The sequence below is a fragment of the Epinephelus lanceolatus genome, chromosome 1 (genome assembly GCF_041903045.1).
Source record: "Epinephelus lanceolatus isolate andai-2023 chromosome 1, ASM4190304v1, whole genome shotgun sequence".
In the NCBI taxonomy this organism is placed as follows: Eukaryota; Metazoa; Chordata; class Actinopteri; order Perciformes; family Serranidae; genus Epinephelus; species Epinephelus lanceolatus.
The window spans coordinates 30979098-30993617 of NC_135734.1; the positions used below are offsets into that span (position 1 = coordinate 30979098).

General features: G+C 40.5%; 1 long non-coding RNA gene across 1 annotated transcript; it reads left to right on the forward strand.

The window, feature by feature from the left end:
- Window positions 1–1105: 1105 nt before the first annotated feature.
- Window positions 1106–11364, forward strand: LOC144464673 (uncharacterized). The gene is made up of 3 exons (XR_013492336.1): window positions 1106–1597; window positions 5431–5483; window positions 11210–11364. It is a non-coding gene; the product is annotated as an uncharacterized LOC144464673 (long non-coding RNA).
- The last annotated feature ends 3156 nt before the right edge of the window (window positions 11365–14520 follow it).

Consider the following 14520-nt stretch of genomic DNA (forward strand, 5'->3'; position numbering starts at 1 on the left):
GTGAAACATGCTGTTGTTAAATATGCATCCCTCACACACACACACACACACACACACACACACACACACACACACTTAAGCACACATGGCTGGCAGTGAGATTGAGGGGTGATGTGTTTGGTTACCATGCTTTGAAAAAACTCACATTAAATACTCTCCAGCATCAACCAAAGCCAAGCGATGCTACTCGTCTCTTGTCCTCATCTACAGTGACACAGACATTCAAGCAGTCATTTCAAAGACATGCCATCTTCAACATTAATTCACGTGGTCTTCTGGAGGGCCTGAGGGAGAAATTCAAATCCCCCTGTTTTGTTAAGATATAGCATAATCCTGAACAAGACAAAACGTAGAAACTTTGTCTTGTTTATTTCAGTCATTTTCAACTTGTACAACATAGCTTAGCTTATTATGCCTGAAGTTTTTACATTAATAACTTTGTACAGAAAATTAAAGAAATGAACAAAACCTAAGGTTTGTGTATTAGATACCCAAAAGTACCAAACAAATATTTCTATACAGCACATACTTGTACATAGAGCCTTGAGCACTTTGTTGTTGTTGCTCTGAATGGGGTTCTTCTTTTACTCAGACCATGGAGCTTTTCTTTCCCATTTGTTTTCTTGACGTCTGTCTGAGGGAGAACAAAAATGCTGTAATTTCATGAAACCTCAAATGGCCCTTCAGTTGTGCACAGTATCGGCCTGGTGGTTTGCTTAGTATTAATATATGCTGCTTTTCAGTCCATATTTTTAAGAGGAAAAGAAAAGCCCTTTACTTTTTTAACTGGTCAAAATATGTTGCTAGGGTTTACATTACTCCTGAGGAAAATAGAAAAAAAAAAGCACTACAGAAATGCATTGCAAAAAGGAAACACTACTGTGTTTACTGTGCAACCCTGTGTTGTGCAATGACAATAAATAAACCTTGTAATATTGCACATTATACACAATATTAGTCGTATTATATTTATTTACATGTTGTGTGTGTGTGTGTGTGTGTGTGTGTGTGTGTGTGTGTGTGTGTGTGTGATCCAGGAGTACATCAGGAAGATGGCCCCCAATGAGTGCTGCTAAGTCACTACTTTAGGCAGCAGAAACCCAAGAATGCAGAAGAGGAGGATGAACCATCATGGAAAGACAAGCCCCTGCATGGCGTGCACCATCGACAGATTGAAGAGGTGGCCGACATCAAGGAATCCTACTAGTGGCTGGAAAAGGCTGGACTGAAAGACAGCACAAAAGCACTAATTGTGGCAGCACAAGAACAGGCAGGAGCAGGGGTCTACCACACCAGACAGGACCCCAGGTGCAGGCTGTGCAAAAATGCTCCTGAGACAGTTTAGCACATAATAGCGGGGTGTAAGATACAGGCAGGAAGAGCGTACATGGAACACCATAACCAAGTGGCTGGCACAGAGAACAGGACAATCTGCACTGAGTATGGGCTGGAGGTCCCAAGGTCAGAATGGAAGACACCTTCGAAGGTGGTTGAGAATGACTGAGCTAAGAGGGAAGGCAACAGTGGTGCCAGTGGTTAATCAGAGCACTTGCAGCTGTGACCCCCAAACTGGGAGAGTGGCTCCAGCAGATTCCAGGTACGACATCTGATGTCTCTATCTATCCATCCATCCATCCATCCATCCACCGTACTGAATGTGTCTGTGATTTAAGCTACAGGACATGATGTTGAACAACAGAGGGTGCTGTGTACTTACAGAGTGACACTTGACACAGTTTGATGGTCAGTACAGACAATGCAGATTAGTTAACATGATTGAAGAGGTACAAAGTTAAAATATTACAATGTAAATCACACTTTCTGGTGATGTTCTATGTTTTTCTTATTGTCTTCAAATCCAAACATTGAATTTAAGTTTTATCTGTGTGGCCAAAACCTGATACATAATACTTGAGCACTATAGACCTCTCCTCCAGTGATGTTCAGAGACCATTTAAAAGGTGCAGTCAGCAGTTCTAATCCAATGCATTTTGCGAGTATCTCCTCACGGTCCGCTAGCTGTCTGTACACCGTGTGCGCTGACAAAAATCTGGTGTTCATACACCAGCTCTGGCTCTGTAAATGGAAAACAAAGTGGCTCAGACCGAGCCACACAACACTATTCCAGCCAACTACAGTAGCAACAGGGGGTGTGCTTGTGCACAGCAGAGTTATTGTAGTGTTTTATTTTTTATTAGTTTTTATTTGTATTTAGTCTCTTTTTTGTTTAGTTTCAGTTAGTTTTCAGAGTGGGTTTGCTCATTTCAGTTTAGTTTTATTGTTTAAAAATGTTAAGTTTTAGTTGGGTTTTTATCTGTTTACGTTTTAGTTTTAGTTTTTTTGTTTTTTTTTTAATGTATGATAATATGAGAGGTATTTGTCAGGGGCAAGATTTAAGAAGGTTAGAATAGTTGTTACAACACAAACACTTTGGGGGTACAATCCCCTCTGAAAAAATATCAATGTCTCGGGGAAAAAACAACTGCTCATCGTGCCACTATCTCTATAAGATCACTAAAAAATACTCACGTTTGATGGCTAAAAAGCTGCTGGAAACAGCAATGACTCACTAAATCACAAATGGTTTTGTTGCTTGTTGGTGTCAAACAATGACCTGTCTCACCTAGATGACATGTCATCCACCATCCCCTCCTCGACAAAGTCAGCTCATATAATACATCACTTTAGAAATGACATGATACATAAGAAATGTGCAAATGTAATGCATTCATGGTTTGCAGGAACGTACAATGCCAACATTACTGGCGACTGGGCTGCAATTACTTTTCACCACTGGTTAGTGAGGAGACCTGTTGTCTGTGGAAAAAAATCAGTCGTTCATATATCTTGTCAGGTCAAATTAATTCATAAAGCATCTTTTAAGGAATTGAACAAAAACTGAGCCCAACTAAATCTCACTGATAACTGAAGCAAAATGGTTAAATGCTGAGATTCACACTAAAACTCAAGGAAGCAAAAGCAAGAACAAGATAACGAGCCAACAAAGCCCAGTTGAGCCTAAACAGTACCACTGCAGCTGCAGGGAGACCAGGGACAAGATAGAAACCCATATTAGGCAGAAAGAAGGATTAAACTTCAGGCCGGGCGGTTCAAAGTGGAAACTCCCACAAGGACATCTTCTGAGTAAGGTGCGAGGACAAGATAAGGAGCCCAGGAGTAACATGAGAGTATCAGTAGATATCTTGTTAAAACTTTATGTCATATATTCACAATTTAAGCTCGTTCATTTCCTGATCAGTTCAGGTTAAAGCTAGCTGAAAACTAGTTTTAAATAGTTGATGGATCAACATGTTGATTTTCCTCTGTATCACTTTTTGAGGACAATCTGTGCTTGTAAAAGTGGCGACAGATCAGCTTCTGCTGGGTGGCTTGATGACATTAGTTTATTTACATTAAACCTGTCCATCCGTGGTGGCACTAATGACAGTGTTGCAGGTGGTGCAGGGTCACAGCCATAATCATATGCCTGATCCCCTGTGGAGCGAATGGTGTGGAACTGCGTGGGCGAGCTGCTGCTCAGTATTCCAGTCACGGCTCGTTTGCATTGAGAGCTGTCCAGGCCAGTCCAGTATGATTAGTTGACCACAGTAGTGTGGAGTTGCACCCCATTATCATTAAATGGTGGCAGTCATGAAGTCATATACTCCTCCCTGTCTCTCTAATTACACCCCCACTGCTGGGCTCCGAGCAATTACTGCCTGCCGCCAGAGCGCTTCATCGTTCATTAGGCACAGATAACGGACACATCAACAACAAAAACACAAGAAAAAGCAGAATTATTCATATTTCTGCTTCACAACAAAGTATCACCTCAGAAAAGATCTTATGGTGAATTGAAAAGATGTATTATGGAGAAAGGTGCCAACAATTATTAAAAAATCACATTGATTAATATTTTTTATTTGTCTTTATGTCGAGGAGAGATTATACATTTAGGGGCCTAATTGTTCACTTTTTAAGTAGAAAAGATGTTTGTTCTGTGGTTTAGGTCAAACAATCTACTGATTAATCCCCAAACTTAATTCATCACACTCTATCTTTACATTAATTAGTCGAAAGCCAACCATATTTCAAAAACAGGTTCAATATTACTAAAACAAATCATTATCATCTATAAAACACTCATGAAAGGGGAAAGTGATTTACACATTACCTCAAACAAAACTTCTTTTCCTCTGAATAACTAGGCTTTTTGAAGAGCAAGAACAATATTCCCCTATTTCCAACTTTAAATATTCATGACTAAATATGCAGCAATCAAAGTTTAAGTTCAGAAAAACATCCATGTGTATTGTTGATAAAGAATTTATCACTTTATCACAACCTCTAATTTCCTTGCTCTGACAACATCAGTAAACAACTCCACTACTTATTGTCAGGTTTGAGTCAACGTGCATAACATCCCCTTTTCCAGCCTTTCCAGTTCAAACCAGTGAGAAGAGTTCAGACAGACTGGCAGACAGTTTTCTGTTCATGTACGCAAACAATCCAGAATTTTTTTTGCATTGAACGTTTCTGCAAACCTCAGGTACATCAGCCTGTTCCAATTTCAAACTCCTTAAATATCGCAGATTTGTCAGTGATCTGGGTGTTAAATACCAACGCACAAAGGCACCTTTTGTGGCGGTATAATATGCACTGGGCGACTGCAGTTGTTGACGCAGCAGCCACCAACGGAAGTCATCAAATACTGGTACTATGTCAGTGGCCATTCGCACAAGATACCGATTCACAAAGGCACCTTTTGCAGCATTATGAAATGCTCTGGTAGGTGGCAATTTGTAACACTACTGGTCAAAGTAATATAAGGAGCTGGAAAGTCCCTATTGGGCAGGTGAAAGGGGAGGTGGATTGCTCCAACAAGCCCAAAACTTTAACCTTGTAACCCATGTTGAGCAAAGTGTAAATTGACATGGTGTCCCGGAATGTGAACAACAGATGCAGGAGGATATCTAACGCATCATATGTAGATGTTAAAGTCCACGGACAAATCTAAGATATTTGACAAGTAGGGATGAGAACGCGTTGGATACATTGCATTTACATTATTTTGAAGGAGATACGTTGAAACTTTGTTTTTCTCAACAACACTGTGGTGACAGTGTTGTTAGGTTTAGGCATAAAAATCACTTTGTTATAGCTAGAAAAAGGTCATACTTTAGCTCAAAGAAGTATTTCACTGCTGGAAAGAAGGTATTTTCATAAAAATGGGCTGTCTGTGCAGAAGAGAGATGCAGATACTTTTGAAACTGGTGCTACATGACCAGAGAAAATAGAGGAAAAGGGATGTGGCATTCATGTTTGCTGAAGAGGTAGAAAACCCACAACTACCAGAATGCACTGCGCCACAACAAACCAAGAAATGCTCCTGCTGGTGGGTGACATAATGCAATTTTGTTTTTTCCACAGAAAACAATATGGTGGCCAGCTTGTACCAAACCATCTTAAATAACAGTTAAACGGTAAGCTAAAATATGTTTCTGAAAACATTTTAGGTGAGAACCAGACAACAGAGTAACAGAATCATTGTTCAAAACTGTTCTGCTTAGTTTTACTGTTTTATTTCATTTTTTTCAGCCTCAGTCTTTGTAATATTGGAAACACTATGGCACCCACACCCGTGTTTCCCCTACATTCATTTAGCAGCAGCTGTGACGATATACATTACAACATCACTCCCTCTTGTGTGATATTGCTTAAATATAGTCACTCTAGTGTTTACTTTATTTTCCATTTTCCTTGCTTCTGTTTTACTCTTCTTCTTCTGTTTTGAATCTCATTTTCACTCGAATTCCTGATGGGTCCTAGCGCCTCACCCATATCGCATGCTAAGCAAAGTGCAATTGGCTGGAAACATGTCACATAGGAACAGATGCCTTCAGGGCTCACAAAAAAAAACTCCGGCATACTGATTACAACCACACATTCATGAAATGGTCAAATTATCGTACATTTGGCCTTTTTTGGGATTATTGATCGTACATCGTACAGAGGGCCAAATCATCGTACAAATGCGATAATTATCGTACACCTGGGAACGCTGGGGGGAAGGCTCCTATTGGAATTAACGTTATTCGCAGGATCTTGCAATGTTTCAGAGAGAGAGAGAGACAGAAAGAGAAAAAGAGAGACAGAGACAGTCCGACACAGAAACAACATTCAAACATGCGGTTTATCAGAAACACTTTAGGGGGTGGTGGGGGTGGGGTGGAGGGATGTCTCTCACCCCCTCCCCCCGCCACCCCCACTGCTGAAAAAAATCCTAGAGGAAACACTGCACCCCATAAAAAAATTCTCATATTACAACCACAAAAAAGTAAATTTCTGGGGATATTTTAGGTGAGAAATTGGCAATCAAATACGACCAACAGCCCAAGAGCCAGTGAAAATCTGCTGCCTTCTCCAGCAGATTTGAGTTGGGAGATAAGTGGCTCAGGCGCTGGTAAGATGGAGGGAAGTTTACCACAGTTCATTTACACATACTACCCACACTGAAATAAAACTGGTCAAAAATCATCAAAGATTCCCTTCAAAACACCCATGTTTAGTAGCACAAAATCCACTGGAAAAGCAGGGACAGGTTGGTGAAAAACACCCAGGTTTGGCAGCTTAAATGCAGCCAGGAAACATCAAAGTCAGCATAGCATTATGTCACCTTAGAGATGTTGATATGATGTGTATGAAACGTGCAAAGCCAATATTTTCTTCTGGCTACTGGGCTGACTCATAGTAAGAAACTCTACTATACATTATCCTTAATTGGCTCTCTTCCTGTCCTGTGTGGTTACAGGTCATAGCAACAAAACAAAGTGCAGAGATAGCTGCCAAAAGAAAGGACTAAAGACCTACATGCCTGAGGTCATCCATCAAAATGCTTAGTATATCATTTAATTATATCTAATGCTTAGAACAGGACACAAACTGAACAGCACAGTCACATCAGTATCAATTAGAGGGTTGTATTAAATTGTATCTGAATCATCATTAATTATTGTCCACTCAGGATTATGAGCCCTGGCACAGTGTTACTGTATGCCGAGTTCTTATGTTAGACACTGAAATCCATCACCAATTTCCAGTGAAGGAAAAAGAGAGGACACACTGGGAATTACAAAACAAGGCGGTGAAATTGTATTTAGGCTGAGCTGCTTTATTTACCGCAAGTTAACCAACTGCTAGAAACAGTTAAGATCCTTCTGAGTAAATATTGTTTCTTGCACACACTGAGCTTCACTGTACATATTGACTTTGAAAAGTATGCCTGTTAAAAGATACTTTTTCTATAGTTATCTTGAGTTGAGCAATTGTCCGGGGAAACCAAAGTTTGTGGTTATACAAACCACACTGTGTGAGGGCTTCAAAAAGAAAACTTGGTATTACCACATGGTCCGCTGCTCACAGCTATCTCTGCTTTTTTATCTGATCTGAAAAGGCTCCCTTTGCTCCCTTGTTGCACAGCGGCCATTGTCACAGGGTGAATATGAGAAGGCTGAGGAAAATAACCCTGAGCCAAGGTACACATTGACCCTGTGTGCGCTGTGTGTGTGTGTGTGTGTGTGTGTGTGTGTGTGTGTATGTGTGTCTGTGTGTGTCTGTGTGTGCACTTGTGGTTCTGTCGAAAACATGGGCCCATTAGTCCTTTTCAACAGCGGCCACAACTCCCAACAAGCTTTTTATATTTTCCAGGAACCAGGCATCTCCAAATAAATGCTAGTTAGGTGAGACTGTGACAAAGCACAATGAGATGAGGTAATATCGGAGAGCGAAGGACCAGCTGTGGAGTCTGATGGAGAGGGAGGGGGGTCTGACAGAGGGGGTGACCAACAGGATTGGTGAGGGAAGTGGTTTTTGCTGATAGAGAAAGGGAAAGGGTCGATTGTCCTCACCACTCGGGCGATCAAGGTGGATGCCATTAAGATAAGGAGGATTAGACCTGCCACCTCGTTGTCCTAGCTGCTACAACCGAAGGGACAGGTGGAGAGTTAAAAGACCCCATCCAGTGGGGTTTGTTGTCACCTTTCAGTGACCAGAGAGACTGATTCATGTGGTTAATAGGATATTATTTGGATTAAGAGTAATTCAAGCAGCAATTGTCACCACGTGCCACTCTGTCACGAGCTGGAAAAACAGACAGTGGTGATAGACGTATTCTGATCCATCACCTAAAGTCCCCCTCCAGACACGTTTTTACTCAGCTATGATTAATACACTGAACAAAAATATAAATGCAACACTTTTGTTTTTTCGCCTATTTTAAATAAAAGATCTAAGTATTTTTCTTTGCACACAAAAAGCTTGTTTCTCTCAAATTTTGTGCACCAGTTTGTTAAAAATACGTGTTGGTAAGCACTTCACATGCCAAGATAATCCACCCGTGTGACAGGTGTGACTTATCAAGATACTGATTAAACCACATGGTCACTATCCAGGTGTGTGTTGTGCTGGTCACAGTAAAAGGCCCCTTTAAGAGATATTTATCTGGATTTCACAGGACTAGCACTACAAAGATGTATGTTTCGGTCACAGACACCCTGAAGAATCAAGAATGACTACTATTTCAGATTCAGATTCAGACAACTTTATTAATCCCACCAGGGGCAATTTGTTTGAACAGCTTGCCTTGCATACAGACGACATACAGCAACATGTAAACACATAAATAGATGAGTAATAAATAAGTATCAAAAATAAAAATTTATACCAAGGAGTTCAGTGGAATGAAGGAATGAATAAATAATAAAATACGTTAATAAACTTGTTATCAGCAAAAGAGATAAAAAAAATATTTGCAGAGAATTTAAAAGATGAACAGCAGAGGTAATAAAAGACTTTGAATACTGGTTAGTTTTACAAGCAGGTAAAAAGTAATGACGCCCTGACGGCAACAGAGAAAATTTGCCTGCAAGAACATGTCCAGGCAGTCCAGGGGCGGCTGTGGTTCAGAGGTAGAGCGGGTCACCAATCAGAAGATCAATGCAATTCAATCCCTGACTTCTCCAGTCAATATGTCAAAGTATCTCTGGGCAAGAAACTGAACCCCAATTTGCTACCGATGACTGTTCCATAGGTCTGTGAGTGTGTGTGTGTGTGTGTGCTTACTGAGCAGCAAGTGACACCATGCATGAATGTGTGTGTGAATGAATGAATGTGACATAGTGTAAAAAACGGTTGCATCAGCTGTCTGGGTGGCTGGTCTCAGACAGGTAAAGGTGCTGGATGTGGAGGTCGACTTAGCTGATTTGGATACATGTTGTAACGCTTGGAACGACATTGGTGAAATGAACATTCAGTTTACATTCAGTGACATTTCTGGCATTGTGTTGTGTGATCAAACTGCATTTTTTTAGAGTGATGACCACTCCAAGACACACCTGTGTAGTAATGATGCTGTTTAATCTGTATCTTGATTTGCCACACCTGTCAGGTGGAGGAACCATCTTGGCAGAGGTGCAAGTAACTTAAATGGCAGCTAAGTGTTTTTGTATGCACAGAAAAAAATCTTAGATTTTGGGAGCAAAGACAAACATTTGGGTTTTATATTTAACTTCAAAGTATTTTGTTTAACATGGTCTCCATAGACTGTAAAATGAAAAAACCTTCTTGACCCTGCCCACCACCACTGCTTGTGCGAGCTTTTTCAGTAAAAGAAGCATCAAGATGGCTAGCGTTAGCATTACAGGGAACATCAGATAGATGTAGCTATACATTTTTGAGTCTCAGTCAGACCCAAATTCAGATTGAGAGTCAGCTATGCACCAAAGAGATAACTTACAAGAGGACCTATCAAAATGGTAAGTGCCGTTAGCATCATTTATCTACATTGTTGGTTAGCTTGTTAGCTTGTAACTGGCAGTCGCTAACACAGAGTTAGCGGTTGTGAAAAATACAGTAATATCTGCCACGGTGTTTTAGTGTGTCACATTGGTTTGGTTTACGTCCAAAAACTGCACGCTCTACGTCTTTACTGTCAAAAATTAAACAATGCTAATGCTAACGCTGCTCTATGACAGTAGTTCCCAACTGGTGGGCCGTGGTCCAAAAGTGGGTGGCTGGTCCATTCTGAATGGACCGCAAGTGACTCTAAAACATGTCAAGTTTGTAAAAACACAGTTTATTTACAAGTACAGGAAATTTCTGGCTCAGAGCTTTTCCTTTGAAGTGCTGTTTCCTGCTGTGGAGTGGAGCAAACTAGCTCGACAACATGGCCAAACACAAGTATGATGCTGAATGTTAACTGTGGGCACCTTGACCCTTGGGGGCTGGACCAGTTGGGAACCACTGCGCTCTAACAAATCCACCCTGCGCTGGAGGTTTCAGGTTTCTTTGTTGGCATTTGCGTATTAGAAGGCCATTGGCTTTTGAATTTGTGACATATGTAGTCTGTCCGATGTACGTTTGAATGTCAGATTTTAGGGAAGTGCACAGGCGTCGGCCGCTGCAGTAGAGGAATGTGATTTGGGGTTCATTTGGTGTCTTTATTGCTTTTGTTTGAGGACAGTTTTTATAAACCTAACTATAGAGAAAGTTGTTACACTGCTCTCATCGCTCACCCTTTTGTTATTGTCTTCAGAATATTTCCGTATAGTTTGACAAAAATAGTTTGAGGGAAAGAACTATTTGTCCTCATTAGTGTTTCTGGGATGCTTCAGATAATATTCACAAATGGAGACTTTTTAAAAAGCTGTATTCTTCTTCCACAACATGATTTTTATATTGTTGCAACAGCAGCTAGTTAATTGAGAGTAGTTAGCAACAACACATATGCACATAACACACTTCACAGTTTCCTAATAGCAGGCCCTGCATAAGTAGATTACTCTCTTTAAACGTTTGTGCTTCTTGTCACAAAGCATTATGCTCAGCCACGCTCAGGTTTGGCCCGAGTGAGAAGTGAAGACACCAGCAGAAATGTCCACAGTAACCTCAGCAGTAATGCTGTGGCTGCCCGTATTTCAACACATCACACCTGGAAAGGGTGATCTAATGGACGCTGATTTATGAGACGAGGACAGAGACCATGAGGTTTGCTTCAGGTCCGGTAACTCTCAGTTAGTCAGCAGTGGGATCTCACATCAGGGCTTTTATGTCACTGCTGTGCTTAATGACCTGTGTGCTTCTCTGAGGCCTGTTAAACAGATGCAGTAAATCAACAGAGGAACATACCAGTTAATCACAGCCTTTGTTTTAGGGGCCGAGGGACGACGATGAATCTCACAGAACGCCAGCGAGCTGACAGAGTGTGTGTAAGGACGACTTACGCTGTCGTGTTAGACAGACAGACTGCCTCAGCAGCCTCCTGTGTGTCAAACAACAATCAATGCCTCTATTTCATCCAGCAACCAACTGACACGTTTCCCAGGAAACCAGGTAGGTAAGAACCCAAAATCACCACAATGAGAGTCAATGCGGCAACAAGTTCAGTTTACTCAGAGCGCTTTCACACCTGCCTTGTTGTAGTTGGGTTGAATTGAACCCTGGAGCATTAACCCCTTTAATGCAGTTTGTTTGGGCAGGTGTGAACACAGCAATTACACTTGTGCATGGACCAAAATAACAGGCCTTGGATGAACTCTGGTACAGTTTGGTATGGTTAGTTTGTGTAAGAACATGATACTACCTCCAGCCAACCTAACTGGAGGAAGCATTGTGCCTACTTTGAGTTAAACCAGCTCTCATGCATGTGTTAAATCGATTACTGGAGCAGAACAGAAGTCTGTTCTTTTTTCACTCTTTGTTAACTTCCGGGAGTCTTTCTGAATGGACATCTTGGTCTGCTGTGTGAACACAAACCAAACTCAAGGTAACATGTTACACATGAGCTGTTTTCTCATATGAACTATGGACAGTGTGTGGAGAATCACATCTGCACATTGTTGAGAGTTTCCCTTTTACATGTGTGGCACACGACAGGAGATTGTCTGTGCCAGAGGCTTTCTCACCTACTGGAAATACTCAGATTTGTTTGGGGCGAGGGGTGGAACCTGGCTACAGTGTGAAGGAGGCAGCCTCATGACAGAAACATCATCAACACGCCCACTTGCTCGCTGTGAATTCTCAAGACAGTGACCTGCTCTATTCACACCAGGGCTCAGTCGAACTTTACACAGACTTTGTACTATAAAACTGGCAGGGTAAAATCCATTTAATGTCCAATCTGACTGATTTGGACATTTGCATTCTCACATGCAGTTCAATAAGGCATGTTTCTGTTTCATGTCTTACCTATAAACTTACTAGATACTGAATTAACTATCAAAGGGCTGTGGGTGAAGTAAGAGCACAGGGACAGCTTCTGTGTGTAACTTGATCCACTTTGATGTCCGAAAAAGAAAGTAGGACAACTGAACATCGACAACAATAGTGGCATCTCACATCTTATATCTCTCCACCAAACTTAAGCATAACTCTCATCACCTGCATGTAAGGTGCGTGATATTAAATTGTTCCAAACTGAACATAAAGCCAAATAAAATATGTAAACAATACGTGAATGTTGTTAACATTAAATTATGTAGATGCAAAATAATGAACAGAGAAAAATCTACTGAACACGTCCTCATGAAAATAAATCTCTTACAATAATTTCAGGTAATGTGTGAAAGGGGCTACTGTTACAAATTGGTCCCTGATTCGGACCAGAGCAAACAAACTGAAGGTGTGAAAATGCCTTTAGTCAGACAGCAACACAGAGAAAAACTTTGCAGCTCACAATAGTCTTTACTTTGTCACGTCAGAAATAAATCAGCCTCGTATTTGGAGATTACTAAATTCTGATCTGTTTCTTCTAATGCTTCACCCAAAGAAATAAGAAGTAAAAGATTAAATCAGCAGGAGTTCCTTTGCTGTGCTCGTAGGCTTCTCAGAGGTTTCTCTGAGAACAGATAAAATACAGTTATGTTTTGTAATATTTTTATTATAGTTTCCAACACAAATATAACACACAGTGGCCACAAGAACTAAACATCTGACTTAGCTCTCTCAGACAAAATCTACAAAGCACACAATATATTAGAGGAGGCAGTTACAGACAATCACCAATATACTTTTAACATCTGTGTATGCATATGTACTGTATATGTTAACAGGGGAAGTAAATGCCAATTAAAAGAAATAGCGTGACAGAATAGTAATAAATAACAATTTATAACAAGGTAGAAGATAGGTGTGAAACAGGAACAAAACAGGACACACCGGTCAGAGAAGGAAAATAGGTAACTACATACATAAATAATACTAATAAAATAAAATACCCCATCTCATCATCCAGAAATGTTGCTTTGCCAGTTTTCAACACTACAGTCTATCAGTCCCTTTAATATAGTATTTGTGAGTCTTTTATAATACACAAGAGTCGAGACTTGGATTTGATCACTGAAACAAGTTTCTGAATTTGTGCCGGCTTATTTACAACCCAATTACTTTTCCTTTTGGATCTTCCTATTATCTCAAGAGCTGAGAATAACAGTAAGATGACAAATATGGCCGCACTGAGAGAGGAAAAAGAACGTTGTAGGATCTTAATTTATGATCGGGCTGAGACAAGAGGAAGGCTGTTGAGAAGATGGTCTCATAATCCCATATTGATGTCATATTGAGGTCAGTTATGTCTAGGAGAAATAGTTTGGACAAAGAAGAGATCTTTTTCTGAATTTTCCTTTTCTCTGGGAAAGATCAAAATAGCTGATAATCAGTCACTCAGGCAAATCTGATGAGGAGAAAAGCAGGAGTCGATTTCCAGGATTTAGGTATGCAGGATCAAACAAAGGTAGGCAAAACAGGCGCAAGAAAACAATGAAAAGCTAGGCAACAAATCCCTGGACAGTCTAGCAAATGAGTAGTGAAACAGGACTATTATATATACTGAGGGCTAATGAGGGGACTGATGACGAGGCGTGGCTGGAGGAAAAGTGAAATGGCAGAAAAAACACCCCAAACCGATGCGAACATGGTTAATTGTTGGTAGGATTCGCAACGCCTTCCTTACATAAGCAAGACTATTGCATTGTTTGTATTTGTATGAAAGGACAAACGTAAGATAGCATCATCTCGTCACAATAAATATGCTTCCTGCTGGAAAACAGCAGAGCTTTAAGCACTGCAATTAAAAACTCAAATATTCTGTGCTGGTTAATCTCATGCTGACTGCCGGTCTAATCCAACAGCATTTAACACAAGACATAATTAACAGGGAGAGGAGAATGTAAAGCAGTGATTACTACTATTGTCAAGCCGCAAGCTCAAAAATAGTGATTTCAGGCAAAAGCAAAAACAGTAGAAATGAAAAACTATAAGTTAAACACTGATTAATTAATCTGGCTGGGAGTAAGAACACGCTGTTTTATAGAGAAAAGAACGATTTAGTCCACGTTACGCAACATGTAATCTGATATAATTTTTAGTTATGAGACGGGTTTTTACCAAAATATATAAACTATCATCCAACAACAACATCCCTCTCTCCACTTTCCAGGCACACATTACATTTTCTGCCACAGGCTT